The sequence below is a fragment of the Podarcis erhardii genome, assembly GCF_964252035.2.
Source record: "Podarcis erhardii genome assembly, chromosome: 8".
In the NCBI taxonomy this organism is placed as follows: domain Eukaryota; kingdom Metazoa; phylum Chordata; class Lepidosauria; order Squamata; family Lacertidae; genus Podarcis; species Podarcis erhardii.
Window position 1 is genome coordinate 78,646,437 of NC_138499.1, and position 15,737 is coordinate 78,662,173.

Sequence of the window (15,737 nt, forward strand, 5' to 3'; positions counted from 1 at the left end):
ACTCTACAATTTGCATGATCCAGTGAAATCCTTCAGACAACCCACATAGAACCTACTTGAGTTGACACAGTATGCTGTTTTCATGCATTCTTCACAAACATTATAGTAAAGGTAAAGGGACCCCTGATCATTGGTCCAGTCGTGGCCGACTCTGGGGTTGCGGCGCTCATCTCGCTTTATCGGCCGAGGGAGCCACTGTACAGCTTCCGGGTCATGTGGCCAGCATGACTAAGCCGCTTCTGGCGAACCAGAGCAGCGCACGGAAATGCCATTTACCTTCCTGTCGGAGCGGTACCTATTTATCTACTTGTAACTGGTGTGCTTTCGAACTGCTAGATTGGCAGGAGCAGGGACCGAGCAATGGGAGCTCACCCCGTCGCGGAGATTCGAACCGCCAACCTTCTGATTGGCAAGTCCTAGGCTCTGTGGATTAACCCACAGCACCACCCACGTCCCTGTCCACAAACATTATAGCCCTCCCCCCAAAAAACCAACAGCGGTAAGTGTTTTCTAAAATATTTTCTAGAATACACACATATGTACAAATAAATTTATTCCTTGTCTCAAAATGCACAAAAAAGGTTGTGAATGCCAACCAAGTGCCTGATAAAGCTCTCCCTGCAGAAGTCCTACCAAAGGACTGCTGTCTAGAAAGAGAGCTGGTTTGTAAAATAAACATCTTCATAGGTCTGCACAACCTTTCCTCAATGATCTTTTTTAAGAGCATGTTACAATGCTGGAACTGAGCCTAACCAACAGACCGTTGTCAATATCTCACAAACCTCTTTAGAGAGCGGGGAAAAAACAACCCTGCAAATATAGAAAAGTCGTCATGCTTTAGTAGCTGGAAAGAAAAGGCCTGGAGAAAAAACTTGCAAACTCAGTGCTTATAAAGACTATACTCTCATCATTTGTTCATTTAAGGTCAGCCTTTTCACGGTGGGGAAGAACTGAAGTGTATCCACACAACAGGTTATGCAAGAGAAATTCCCACGTTTGTAATCTAATTGCACTCACTGAGCACCTAAAAGCCAGCTAATGAAAGTATGCAATCGCTAAAAGCATTACATTTTATTCTGGGATAGCACTTCAATATATTCTACAACCCATTTTCTAAATTCCAGTGTAGGGATCAACCAGTATATTAAATAATGGATGCATACTTCTTTCTCATCTCTCAAGGCTTAGCAGATAATTCATTTTGCAAACACTCAAAGCACATGAGTTTTGCACCATAAGAAAATGAGAGGCACTTCTGCAAAATGTTCAGTGCTGTGTTGAGACTGCTGTGTGGGTCATAACTATTGGTTATTGTTACTGCAGGTGGAAAACAGAACTCTATTCTGTGCCCCCTGACCCCATATGACTCCGTTCCTTCTGGTCAATTTTTGTGAAAAATGTCTCTGGAAGCTAGGTGGTCCGTGTACTGTATAATGCTAGTTCAGTAGCACTAATCCAGAGGTTTCAATATGGCAAATCTCACTTTGTGATTATTATTTGTTAACAGCACTCTTTGACTAGAATGCAGGACAAGACAGCCGAGGCTTTGTGAAAGTAGAAGGGAAGAACTGCAACTCAGTGAACACAGCTGCCCTACAATTTCCCCAATTATTGACAAACAGATTAAAATATAATTTTGTAGTCCCAAATGCAGTCAAACCGTGTGACAAGCCTCCTGTGTCCCTAATCTGGTATCTAGGGTATGGGGTGCCTCTAGTAGGGGACATGTCATGCTCCTTCTGGGGTAGTTTGTCCACCTTTGATCTGCACCCTGTATTCAGCTCTCACCTGTGGCTCCTTGAAGCTGTCAGCATGTGACAGCAGCATCCATACCCCAAGAAACGGCTTTGACTGACCGGCTAAACCAGGTGAGGGTAGCCAATAGGTCTCAAACCATTGATCAGTTAGGGACTTCCCCTGCATGCGAACACAGGCTCTTGCAAATTGAGCAGACAAGACCAATAGTGGGTCCGACGGTCAAGAAGGCAGTTTCTGCCCGTGCAGTTGAGGGAAGTTAGTGGAAGGTGGGGCTAGTCAACCTAGGAAGCTGGTCCACCAAGATCAGGGGTCAGCAACCTTTTTCAGCAGGGGGCCGGTCCACTGTCCCTCAGACCTTGTGGGGAGCCAGACTATATTTTGAAGAAAAAAATGTACGAATTCCTATGCCCCACAAATAACCCAGAGATGTATTTTAAATAAAAGCACATATTCTACTCATGTAAAAACACGCCGATTCCCAGACCGTCCGCAGGCCGGATTTAGAAGATGATTGGGCCAGATCTGGCCCCAGGCCTTAGTTTGCCTACCCATGACCTAGATGAAGGAAAACTCTGATCCCCAACCTCCACTGCACCTTGTGGCTATACCCATTCATAAGAAAGGCTTCAGGAGTAAACCCCGAGGAAAAGTATGTCCCTGCTGCTTTGCGGGACACCTGTGGGTGAAGAAAAGGCTGAGGAGTAAACGCTACATAAATCTAGAGAGGTGTCTCTAAGATAGTTGGGTGGTGTCATGTAAGCCTCCTTCCGGCAACTCCTGCAGCCAAGCTGGTGCCAAATGTATTGCTTTGCTTTCTTGGGCCACATCAGCGAGGCGGAGAGGGGGGTCTTATCATCTGGGCAGGATAACAACCCCATACACACCGCCCAGGCTTGTGCCCTGGAGAGGTAACTTCAGTGCTGTTAACACAGCAAAAACAACGCAGGATGCAGCAGTTATGGGTTACCAGTCTCTGCAGCCACAACAGGCACCCGTGCTTCTCCAGCAGTTGGGCTTTGCCCCCAGAGGAGCACTCCACTGTCTCTGAGACATTGGGTGGTCTGCATTAAGATAAGTGGGTCGCTAGCTGTTCAGGCCCCATAGATAGGGACCTCCAGGATTATAACTGAAAGAATAAAGGTCAGCTTAAAAGGGAAACCTTGGCCGACAGCTCTGCAAGACCCCAAGATAATATCTGAAATTTCGCTCGTTTTAGTTGGCCAGGACTCAAAGAGCTATAAATAACGCAGTCGGTTAGCATCAATCCCCATGCGTTCAGCTTCTGAAAGGAAGGCTAAAGATCAAAGGCTCCAAAAAACTGTTGAAACAACTTGTTATGCTAAATATGTTAAGAGATAAAAAACAACAACATCATCTAGATAGGAGGCTAAGTGCATTAGAAGCATGAAGAGGCCCAGCCAGCCGTGACTATACAGACAGCTGTTGTTTTTCCTATAGTGGCTTCCCTTACCAATAAGATGTTGGCAGCAGCTGGAATGATGGAGCAAGCAAATAACCGAGGTGAATGAGATAGGGAATGCAGTGCATGTGTACACACAAACACACAGACACACACACACGGATGGAATCAAATGTTTCCCAGGCAGCTTCTGCTCTTTAGACCTTGCCCGCCCCTTCTCCTCTGCAAGCTGGCATTACAAGGCAAGATTTGCAACCAGGAAGGTGACAGAAGGTGTCTTGTCCTATAGGATGACTTACTGTTTTTCCCCTAGGTGGGGTTGCAGGAAACATTAGTCTGGATCCCTTGCCGGGTGGGCCATGGGAGAGCAACGGGGAAGAGTAAAGTTGCAGGCAGAAAATGATACAACCTTGATGGCAGAAAGTGAGGAGGAATTAAAGAACCTTTTAATGAGGGTGAAAGAGGAGAGAGCAAAATATGGTCTGAAGCTCAACATCAAAAAAACGAAGATCATGGCCACTGGTCCCATCACCTCCTGGCAAATAGAAGGGGAAGAAATGGAGGCAGTGAGAGATTTTACTTTCTTGGGCTCCATGATCACTGCTGATGGTGACAGGAGTCACAAAATTAAAAGATGCCTGCTTCTTGGGAGAAAAGCAATGACCAACTTAGCATCTTAAAAAGCAGAGACATCACCTTGCCAACAAAGGTCCGTATAGTTAAAGCTATGGTTTTCCCAGTAGTGATGTATGGAAGTGAGAGATGGACCATAAAGAAGGCTGGTCGCCGAAGAATGGACGCTTTTGAATTATGGTGCTGGAGGAAACTCTTGAGAGTCCCATGGACTGCAAGAAGATCAAACCTATCAATTCTGAAGAAAATCAGCCCTGAGTGCTCACTGGAAGTACAGATCGTGAAGCTGAGGCTCCAATACTTTGGCCACCTCATGAGAAGAGAAGACTCCCTGGAAAAGACCCTGATGCTGGGAAAGATGGAGGGCGCAAGGAGAAGGGGACGACAGAGGACGAGATGGTTGGATAGTGTTCTTGAAGCTACGAACATGAGTTTGACCAAACTGTGGGAGGCAGTGGAAGACAGGAGTGCCTAGCGTGCTCTGGTCCATGGGGTCACGAAGAGTCGGACATGACTAAACAACAACATCCTTTGTCCTGCTCCCTTTTCCACATAGCTCCTTTCCCTGATGCTGCTTTGCAAAGAAGCAGCAGTGGCAAGTTTTAAAAGGAGAACCGGCTGCGTAACATGCACTTCTATCCAAGGATTACATACGTCTGCAATTAGACGTATTAGATATCTCTGCCAGGCTCCTCCTTACCACAAACGGATTCCCTTCAGTGGTTTGCCTGCTCCCTACTTTTAGCTGTTGCCAGCATCATGCTGATAAGGAAAACATACAGGGAAACTAATAATACACAGTTCTAACCTGTGGAACAAGCCTTTTGAAACAAACAAATAAAACAAAAAAAAGGCAATGTGAGAAGATCAAACTGGCAAACAACCAAAAGTAACTCACACCACACACATGATTCTTGTATGCAATTTACTGTCCTAAGATGTGCTGATGACCACTAGCTCACATGGCTTTAGGAAAGGGATTAGGGAAATTCTTGGAAAATGGGTCTATCAATGGCTATTGGGCATGAAGGTGGCTCAAAAAAAGAATCTTCAGGTTCAGAGACAGCACTGTACTGAACAGCAGTTGCTGGAGAACCACCAGGACGGCTTTTGTCATCCACTGTGTATGCTCTTCCAAGGAACGCTTTAGGGGACAACAGGATGATGCAGTAGAGCAGGGGTCAGCAAACTTTTTCAGCAGGGGGTCAGGGTCCACTATCCCTCAGACCTTGTGGGGGGCCGGTCTTTTTTGGGGGGTGGGGTGGGGGAGGAATGAACGAATTCGTATACCCCCAAAATAACCCAGAGATGCATTTTAAATAAAAGGACACATTCTACTCATGTAAAAACACATTGATTCCCAGACTGTCCGTGGGCTGGATTTAGAAGGCGATTGGGCCAGATCTGGCCCCCGGGCCTTAGTTTGCCTACCCATGCACTAGATAGACCTTTAGTCCAATTCAGCAGAGTTCTTCTTAGTCAACAATCTGGCTGTGCAAACAGATCCATAGCTATACAGCATGCTTACAGAGCCCCTCCAGTTGCTCTATTCCCGGGCTGGTTGGGGAATGCTTGGCAAACCCTTTCAGTACTCCAAGCCATCCCCTTTCATACACCACTGGAACTCTGTATTAATAAGGTGAAACCATACCACAACACACACACAGTCCCCGTTAAGCACCTGAATTAATCCAGTCAAAGTAAGAGTCAAAAGAAAAAGGAAAATGGAGTGGTTTCCAAGGAGGAAACCTACAGGTATGGGCTCCCAACATCCATCAAAATACGTAAATTGCAATCTTCCATGGTGACTTCACAAAAGCTGGCCCAGGGCCTGGTGATAATGGTGGGCAATCCAACTATGTGCCACTCTGAATATATTTTGCTTCTGTAGAATCCATTGTGTGTTATGGTAATCTGAGCACCATTCATTCATTAGCATTTATATACTGATGAATATTCCTGTAAAGAGGTGTAGGTGTGTGTGAATCTGAACTTATGATATGGTTTATCTCTGTAGTTCATGGCATTAATAATAAGGTTGGCATAATTCCAATATGACAGAAGACCCTCCATGATGAGCTTTGGTGACCCTGGAACAATCCTGATTCCTGCCTCCTCCTGAAAGGCATGCAGGCATATCCAGAGTTCACCCATATCTGACCTGAAGATTAACACATGCAAATTTAGTTGCCACATACAGTTTACTCAACTTCTCAATGGGAGCCATCAGCACAATGGCCAAGTGATCTGAATGCAGATAACAGACCGAGATGGTCAGATAACGACTCACTATCAAAGTCTTTCATCCTTTTGTTAAACAAACAGGATGGCCAGTTTTCAGACATTTTCTCACTAGGATGGGCAAGGTAAGAAATGGGCAGGGATAAAGAGAGGAATTTCTCATCTCAAAATCCCTCCCTTCCCTATTAGGAAGCATTAGCTAAGAATATTATTTGAACCCCATACTTTCTGGTAGTTATACTTTCCTTCTCCCTTCTCCCCACTTCTAGTGTCGGTTTATAGCAAAATTCTCATACCCACATTTCTACAGGCCTTTAAAAATAGTTAGGGAATCTTTTAATATTTAATCAAGGTGTGTATGTGTTGTAGAATTTGCTACCTCATCAAATTGTAACTTTGCTGTCCCAAGCCGCATTTATATACATATTATTGTAGCAGAATATACATATATTCTGATACTCCTATTTCGTACAATAAACTAAGAAGAGCTCCTTGTGGGCATAAGGTTATGGGTTAACACGTTCATAACAAGCATCAGCAAAAGATCCTAAACTTTTCAGCAGTGTTTATGAACATACATGAGTGCTGGCTGCACACAGGTGAGTCCAGGCACACACCTGCAACCCTTTTAAAAGTCTCTAAACAAATTCCTGTTGCAATGGCACTAACAACTGGAAAGGGGAATTATTAGTGCTGCAAGCCTCTCTGTGAACCAACACTGCTAAAAAAAGATCAGGGGTGCCGATGTCCTGCAGAAATATCCCACAAGAAAACACGACTCTTTAATTACAAAGTTACACCATTAAGTACAGTAATGTGATTCTGTAGGACACTGTGAGGGATGGAAGCTAGAAGTGTTTTCCTGTATTTCTGGTAGCATACTGTACTAGCAACTGCTGGCAAACACACTTCTTTTATTTATAGCAACTCCTGTATATCGGTAGACATCTCGAGGGCAGAACTAGATGTCAAGAAGAGAAAACAAGGCTCCCAACCCTGTGTTTCCCTCAGAATATGGGTGTTATGGGTGCTGCATATCACTTGCAGGGGAGAAGTGATGATACTGTTATAAGAATTTTAAGGTCTTAAAGGTAAAGGGACCCCTGACCATTAGGTCCAGTCGTGACCGACTCTGGGGTTGCAGCACTCATCTCGCTTTATTGGCCGAGGGAGCCAGCGTACAGCTTCTGGGTCATGTGGCCAGCATGACTAAGCCGCTTCTGGCGAACCAGAGCAGCGCACGGAAACACCGTTTACCTTCCCGCCAGAGCGGTACCTATTTATCTACTTGCACTTTGATGTGCTTTCGAACTGCTAGGTTGGCAGGAGCAGGGACCGAGCAACGGGAGCTCACCCCGTCGCGGGGATTCGAACCGCTGACCTTCTGATCGGCAAGTCCTAGGCTCTGTGGTTTAACCCACAGCGCCACCAGCGTCTTAGATGTGTAATAAATGTTCATAAATGTAACAAGCAAACACGTACATAAATATATAAACGACATGTCTGAAACCCCACAGAAAAAAAAGTCCTGAACAAATTGACCTCAACTATTTCTCTGCAAGGCCCAAGTGGGAAACCTCCCCATTGTCTTTTTCTTCACAAATCCTCTCTTAAGGGCACATTTTAAGATATGAATAGGGTGTGAGCCTGTGACCTGGCTCAGGAATTAAGTATTTATCATTACGAAAGACTGGCCAGGCTCCCCTGGTAATCCAGTCAAGTGACCATTAAACAGGTAGCCTGCCAGACAGGAAATAAACAACGCACTCAGATTTCTGTTGTAAACTGCCTTTTCTGCCCCAGATGCTTCTGGGGGTTGTCATGGACTTGAGGGTGGGTAACTTTAAATGTCTATATAAGGGCAGGCACGCTTTTGTTAGGGGTTCCTCCTCCTTTCTCCTGTCTGTGAGGGGGCACCCTGTTGCAATAGTTGAATAAAGATCACGTTTACTAGCTCTTTGCTTCTCAATATTCTCTGGTTGGCCTCTGTTATTTTCTCCTACCGATGGAGAACCTACAAAGGACTCTACAAGGGCTCTTGTGTACCCCCATAAGGGAATAAGGGCAGATTTTGTTTATTACAATATGCAGAGAGCAGGGGGGGCGTTAACCACTCACCAATTCTCTACTGCAAATGCCCAGCAGGCAATTCTAAATTGTTTCCCCCTCTAGTGCGGCTCCAAAATCAGGTGTGGGACTGGGTGGGAGAAATATAGTTACAGATGCTGGATAGCAGGCAACTGCAAAGAAGAATCAGTGTACATGTACAATGGGCCACACATTTGCCGATATTTCATTCCATCCCAAGTCCTTTGGGATAGCTGAAACATTGGGCTGTGTCCAACGTTTCCCTTCAGAGAGTGGAAGTAGTCCTGTTTGTGGCAAGGTCAGTGCTAATTGAAGAGAGGAGGCAATTTATGCAAATACCCTTCCCCTCAGCTGCTCTGGGGGGGGGGGCAGTCCTCTGAACATTACCCCTTAAACTCTTTTGGAGGGGGGGTCCAGATAAAATGACTTCCTCCCTTCTCTTAGCAGAGGCCTCCATGCTGAGTATCAAAATAGCTTCCACCAACAGAAGAGCAACTCCACACACAAACCTTTATCAATGGAACATCAGCAGTTTTCATAAATACCAATTAAATTGGTGAGACAAGACAACAGAAATAGTTGTGGCGATAAGCCATCGAGATTAGGGGATTTTTGGAACAGCAGTTATTACACTTCATGTGAGGTTTCAAAGGCCTACTTGGCCTTCACAATAGTCCCCAAAAGGACAGTTCCCTGATAATTCTCATGCTATGCAGCTTCTGTGGCTCAGAATTTTCTACATATGGTGCAGAATACAAAGGTTTGCCTAGCGCTTTTCCCCATGTCCTAAATCAGGTCTGCACTAAAAGTGGCCATCTATTGCCAGACCAAAGAACTTAAGAAGTCACAGTCCTGGGCCAGCTGACATGAATATGGGCAAGTCATAGAATAAATAGCTGAGCTTCCTGTGTTTCATAAGGCAGAAATGGCGCTGCTGGGTGAGACTGGGGGTCATCTAGGCCATGGGCAGGCAAACTAAGGCCCAGGGGCCAGATCCGGCCCAATCGCCTTCTAAATCCAGCCCGCAAACGGTCTGGGAATCAGCGTGTTTTTACATGAGTAGAATGTGTGCTTTTATTCAAAATGCATCTCTGGGTTATTTGTGAGGCATAGGAATTCATTTATTTCCTCCCCCCAAAAAATATAATCTGGTCCCCCACAAGGTCGGAGGGACAGTGGACTGGCCCCCTCCTGAAAAAGTTTGCTGACCCCTGTTCTAGGCCAACCAGATCCTTCTGGGAAACTTTTAAATTGAACATGAATACAACAACCCACTTCTAGTCACCTTCAAAGCAATACTGCCCTAGAACCCTGAGGTTCCATTTAGCCATTATGGGTAATGGGTATAGATAGTCTAATTCTTTATTTAATGCCATCTAAATGAACTGTGAGCAAACATACACACACCTAATGACAGTTTCCACCTCCATATTCATGAGTAAGGCACCAATTTATTGCTATCTGGCCCAGATATCTGGCCCAGGGCATTCATGTTGGGCGTGTGTTTAAAGAGACAACTCCCATCACCCATTACAATCAGCTAAGCTGGGTGGAGCTGATGGGACTTAGAATCATAGAATTGGAAGGGATCCCAAGGGTCATCTAGTCCAACCCACTGCAATGCAAGGATCTCAACTAAATTAGCATGACTTGTTATCCAACAGCATATGGAGGGCACCATGTTGGGTAGGCCCAGAATATTATTCCAGAAAAAACACCTAATTAGAGTTTGCAGGAAAAGGGGTTACTCTAGAACCTTTGGTTAGAGCAGGCATCCCCAACCTGCGGCCCTCCAGATGTTTCGGCCTACAACTCCCATGATCCCTAGCTAACAGGACCAGTGGTCAGGGATGATGGGAGTTGTAGTCTCAAAACATCTGGAGGGCCGAAGGTTGGGGATGCCTGGGTTAGAGGCCAGAACCGTGAAGTTCTGCCCTTAAGTGCAGTGGGGGTTACTCCCCACAAATTGCCAGACAGGGGCCTTGAACTTCACAGAATCACAGAACTGTAGAGTTGGGAGAGACCACAAGGATCATCTAGTCCAGCGTTTCCCAACCTTGGGCCCCCAGCTGTTTTTGGACTACAACTCCCATCATCCTTAACTAGCAAGACCAGTGGTCAGGGATGATGGGAATTCTAGTCCGAAAACAGCTGGAAGCCCAAGGTTGGGAAACACTGATCTAGTCCAACCCTCTGCATTGCAGGAATCTTTTTAGCCCAATGTGGGACTCAAACCCACAACCCTGAGATTAAGCATCTTGTGCTCTACCAATTGAGCTATCCCAGGTGAGCCACAGCATGGCAGATAGGGCGCTTTAAGCCTTTGCCCCATGCTATGGTTGTAATCCAGATGAGGACCCCCATGCACTGGGAGAAAGACAGACAGACTGCAATTCAAATTGCAGGTGTTGGGGGTTGTCTGATCTGAATCAGGACTGAAGTGGGGACAAAGGGTTAAGTTTACAGCATCCTACCACTGCTGCCGAAGAATTGATGCTTTTGAATTATGGTGCTGGAGGAGACTCTTGAGAGTCCCATGTACTGCAAGAAGATCAAACGTATCCATTCTTAAGGAAATCAGCCCTGAGTGCTCACTGGAAGGACAGATCCTGAAGCTGAGACTCCAGTACTTTGGCCACCTCATGAGAAGAGAAGACTCCCTGGAAAAGACCCTGATGTTGGGAAAGATGGAGGGCACAAGGAGAAGGGGACGACAGAGGACAAGATGGTTGGACAGTGTTCTCGAAGGTACCAGCATGAGTTTGACCAAACTGCAGGAGGCAGTGGAAGACAGGAGTGCCTGGCGTGCTCTGGTCCACGGGGTCACGAAGAGTCGGAAACGACTAAACGACTAAACAACAACAACAACAACAACACTGTTGCCCATTCTATAGTCCAGATCAAGGACCACACACAGCCATTTGTGGGGTGAACACCTTGCATTCAGTGGGAGAACTACCATGCAGTTAAGTTCATGTTGGGTTTTGCTCTCACAGCTAAACTAAAAAATCACGAGGAGACAGCCCCTAATCTAGAAAAAAACGAGAGAAAAGATGAACTCCACAAGAACTCCTGGTGTCCCCAGTAGTTCAGCTCAGTTTACATGACACAATCTCTCTTTTCCCCCCTATCCATGGCCTAATTTAGATTGCCGCCCATCCACGTTATCAGAAGACATAGCAACAGAATGTAACGTTACAAGCGGCCCGAAAGAAATGTAATCTAGTGACCTAGTTGCACATTAACAAAAAGTCCCATTTCACTATTTCAAAGGATAAGATGGCAAGGAACACGGAGCTCCTTGGAGGATTGCAATGAGAAACTGCAGAGTTCGTTACCTTGTTCCGAGAGACAAAGAAACAGCTCTAAGGAAGCCACAGGAAATGTTTAAAAATATCAATAAAGCTCCGCAAGTGACCTTAACTATAACAAAACAAAACATCGTTGCTGCTGGCAGCGACTTCGATTTGCAAAAGGTTGAGGCACACTGCATGAAACCTGGACACATGTTTCATATTCTGAAATACGTGCTTTTAGATAAGTGTTAAAAAACTGCCCGCCTTCAGGAGTCAATCCCCTGTGGCTCTAATGAGTAACTAATCTAGGCATGCATCTTGATTGATAGGAGGCAAGCCCAGAACACTGACTCACACAGAGATACAAGAGTCTCCTCCATGTCTGCGCATAGAAAGCTGAAATCTGGTGCTGAAATCCAACAGGACCCCTCCTCAGCGGCAATACAAGGTTTGCAGAATGCTCTCCCCGGTGGCGCTGTGGGTTAAACCACAGAGTCTAGGACTTGCCGATCAGAAGGTCGGTGGTTCAAATCCCCGCGACGGGTTGAGCTCCCGTTGCTCGGTCCCTGCTCCTGCCAGCCTAGCAGTTCAAAAGCACATCAAAGTGCAAGTAGATAAATAGGTACCGCTCCGGCGGGAAGGTAAACGGCGTTTCCGTGCGCTGCTCTGGTTCGCCAGAAGCGGCTTAGTCATGCTGGCCACATGACCCAGAAGCTGTACGCCGGCTCCCTCGGCCAATAAAGCGAGATGAGTGCCGCAACCCCAGAGTTGGCCACGACTGGACCTAATGGTCAGAGGTCCCTTTACCTTTACCTTTACCTCCCCGGTGGAGTGTGTTTGTTTCAACAAACAGGAGGAATTTTAAAACATTAAATAATTAGCCGGAAGAGTATGTGGTTTGTTTTTAAGTGTGTTTTTATTTTAATTGTATTTTCACTGCTTTGTTGGTTTTTTGTTGTTGTTTTTTGTTTTGTATTTTTTTTGCCACTCTGGGCTCACCTGGAAGGAAGGGCAGGATAGAAATTTAAATAACAACCACCACAACCATACCCAAGTAGAGGATGTTTGTAAGAAGCCAGAACAACCAATGATGTTAGGATACTATCAGTTCACAAGCCTTATATTACTGCAAGGGAAGAACGGTGCTTTTACAACAGTTCAAAATTTGGAAATTACTGGATTAGAGGAATCTGTAAGGCACCATACAGAACCCTGGTGTGGGGGGCGGGGTTGGCAGGGGATATTAAATTATGACTATTAAGCCACTCCTAATGTCATGTTATAAAATTCAAGTTAATGCTCCGCCACCAGAACACTTTACAATTCTAATTACTACTTTGTATTATACAGAATGCACATTAACATGTCCAATTACACCTGCATCCTATAAATCTACTGAGAGAAGAAGGGACACTAAGATGTCTCCTCCCATAAATGTGGGAAGGGGAGGGGAGGAACCAGCCAAGGAAACGTTCATTAAAAAATTATGCGTAAGGTTTCTTAATAAAATTGTAATAACAACATCCTTGTATGCTGTTTTTGTCCAAATGTTTGTGAGGGTGTTTCTGCTATGGGGCATCACTTAACCAAATTCACTATATAACTGAGGGGAGAGATTTCTCTTATCCTGAGCAGAATCATCAGTGGTATCAAACTGGCCAGAAAACCCCATCAAATAAAAAAGTTTTTCTTTTTCTCTTTTTTTTTTAAAAAAATATATTTTTCAGTTTTACATACACCAATTTAAAAAAAAAAATCCACTGCTTTTGGGGGATCCTTATGTTATGATTTTATCCTCTTCTTTATAACTCTAATAAAAAGTTTTCTATCCCACCTATTCCACATTGTTAATAATTTCTTTTTGAGATATACACACCCGTCAACATGCATGGACATGCGCCAAGAAACAAACACACACATATACACAGGCGCAGAGTTGCGCCCGACATGGGGGGGGCGCTGACGTCACGCGCAATCTGTGCCTGTATGTGACATCATGTGCATCGGGTACATGACGACTGTGTTATAAGAATTGTAAGGTCTCAAATACAGAATATTCATAAATGCACACATATCTAAATATATGAACCACGCGTCTGAAATAGTATGAGAGAGCAATCGTGAAGCCATTCTGACTCTCCCAATGACCTCAAATATTCCTCTGCTGTAAGGGAGGCAAATGGAGGGAAAGCCGTCCCATTGTCTTTTTGCTTGCAAATCCTGTCTTATGGGCATATTTGTGTATGAATAGGTTGAGCCTATTACCTGGACTCAGGAACTAAAGTATTAACCATCACAAAAGAATGGCCAGGCTGCCCAGGTAATACAATCAGCGACCATTATCAGATATCCTGGCAGACAGGATTTCTGCCATAGATCGCCTCCTTTTGTGATGTATGTATGACAGGGTTTTTTTTAGGGGGGGGGTCCTTCGGCTACAGGGTGGGCAATTTCAAAAGTCTATACAAGCGCATGCGCACCATTGATCAGGGTTCTCCTCCTTCCTGGGTGTGGGGAGTGGGGACCCTTTTGCAACAGTCCCTTGAATAAAGGTCACGCTTACTAGCTGCTTTGCTTCTCAATATACTTTGGTTGGCCTCTGTTATTTTCTCCTACCAATAGTGAAACCACTTAAGGACTCTATATGGGCTCTTGGATACCCCATAAGGGAAAGGAAGCAGTTTTTCTTATAACAACTGTTAAGGGCTGCAATCCTGTACAGTGGTAGCGCTGGATACAAAAGGGATCCATTCCAGAGCCGCGTTCGCATCCAGAAACGAACGCAACCCACGTCCGCGGGTCGCCGGTTCTGTGCATGCGCGTGACGTCATTTTGACCATCTGCGCATGCAGCGAAACCCGGAAGTAACGCACTCCGTTACTTCCAGTCGCCACAGCACGCAACCTGAAAATACTTATCCCGAAGGTACTTCAACCCGAGGTATGACTGTACAGCCATACCTCATGTTGCGTTATGTCCATGTTGCATCTTTTCAGCTTGCGAATGCAGCAAACCCGGAACTGTATACTTCCGCGTTCCCCCGCACATGTGTGCGCAGAAGCGTTCTGCGCGCTTTGTACATGCACAGAAGCGTTCTATCGCGCTCCGCACTTGCGCAGAAGCGCAATTCTAGTTGCAGACTTTTCAGGGTGCAAACGGCACCCCAGAACAGATTGTGTTCGCAGCTAGAGGTACCACTGTATATACTTGCCCGAGAGCAACTCCCCATGGGACTTGGCACTTTATACAAGAGGGAGGCCATTTTGTGCCCCTCAGAAATGGCGAGTGACCTCCAACGCGAGGGTCCATTTGGACCCCGGAGAAAGCAGGATAGGGAGGGCTAAAGTGAGCTCTGCTGACGCACGCGGGGGCCAGGAACAGAAGGCCCCGCGCAAAATGGTTGCCGCCCGCACCCTTGAGGCATAAATCCCTGTTTTGCGAAGGAATCGAATGAATGGCAAAGCACTAGTGATCCGAATGTGTCCACAGGAAAGACAGCAACCGGATTAGTAGTGGGAAGCCAGAAGGAAACCTCAATCAGCCAAATAATACCTCACTATAATAATATAATAATAATTTATTATTTGTACCTCGCCCATCTGACTGGGTTTCCCCAGCCACTCTGGGCAGTTTCCAACAAAATATTAAAAATACAACAAAACATCAAACATTAAAAACTTCCCTAAACAGCGCTGCCTTCAGATGTCTTCTAAAAGTCAGCTAGTCACTAAACCCAACAGCCATTTAAAAACCAAACAAGTGGCCATTTTACCCATGGCTGTTTGGAGTAAATCTCAAAGTGACCGTCCCTGTGTAGAATTCATAAGCAACAAACAGGCCAGATGCAATCATTTGATACATTTTCACTTACTTTGCCCTGTCAGGGAATCAGGTAGATTTTCTTGGTGGCTGCTCCATCTCTCAAGTCCCTTTCAAAATATCCGCTCATTCTGTCACATTCTCCACTCTCCTTATTCAGAAAAACTGGAAAACTAAGCAATCTGAGCTAACAAAACATTCAGCTGTCTTCCACTGCAGCTAAGCCAGGAATATTTCTCCAAAAAGCTCACATTTCTCGGCGTTCAGTTATGTATGAGCCAAATACTAATATTTCAGCTACTGCTGGATTCATTCCAGTGCACCTTCTTAAGAATTATTCCAAACTGGCACAACGCATGTGGAAGAAGGCCATTTTACAGTTATTTGAAATTATTTCCATGTTTCCTTTTACACTGAAAGGTTTGTAGGCTTCAACTTTTTCTTCTGGGATGTTGATTGTTACATCATTGCAATATACCCAC

At 45.3% G+C, this 15,737-nt stretch overlaps 1 protein-coding gene across 2 annotated transcripts in view; it reads right to left on the minus strand.

Moving 5' to 3' along the window:
* ANKH (ANKH inorganic pyrophosphate transport regulator) overlaps positions 1-15,737 on the minus strand; it is a 127,712-nt gene that overhangs the window by 104,225 nt on the left and 7,750 nt on the right. The window contains exon 1 of one of the 2 annotated variants that reach the window (XM_081873091.1): positions 15,308-15,520. The exons of the other annotated variant lie outside the window; for it this stretch is intronic. The gene's annotated coding sequence lies outside the window, so the exon portion shown is untranslated. Of the gene's footprint in view, positions 1-15,307; positions 15,521-15,737 lie in introns of those variants that run through there. 2 annotated transcript variants of the gene reach the window in all.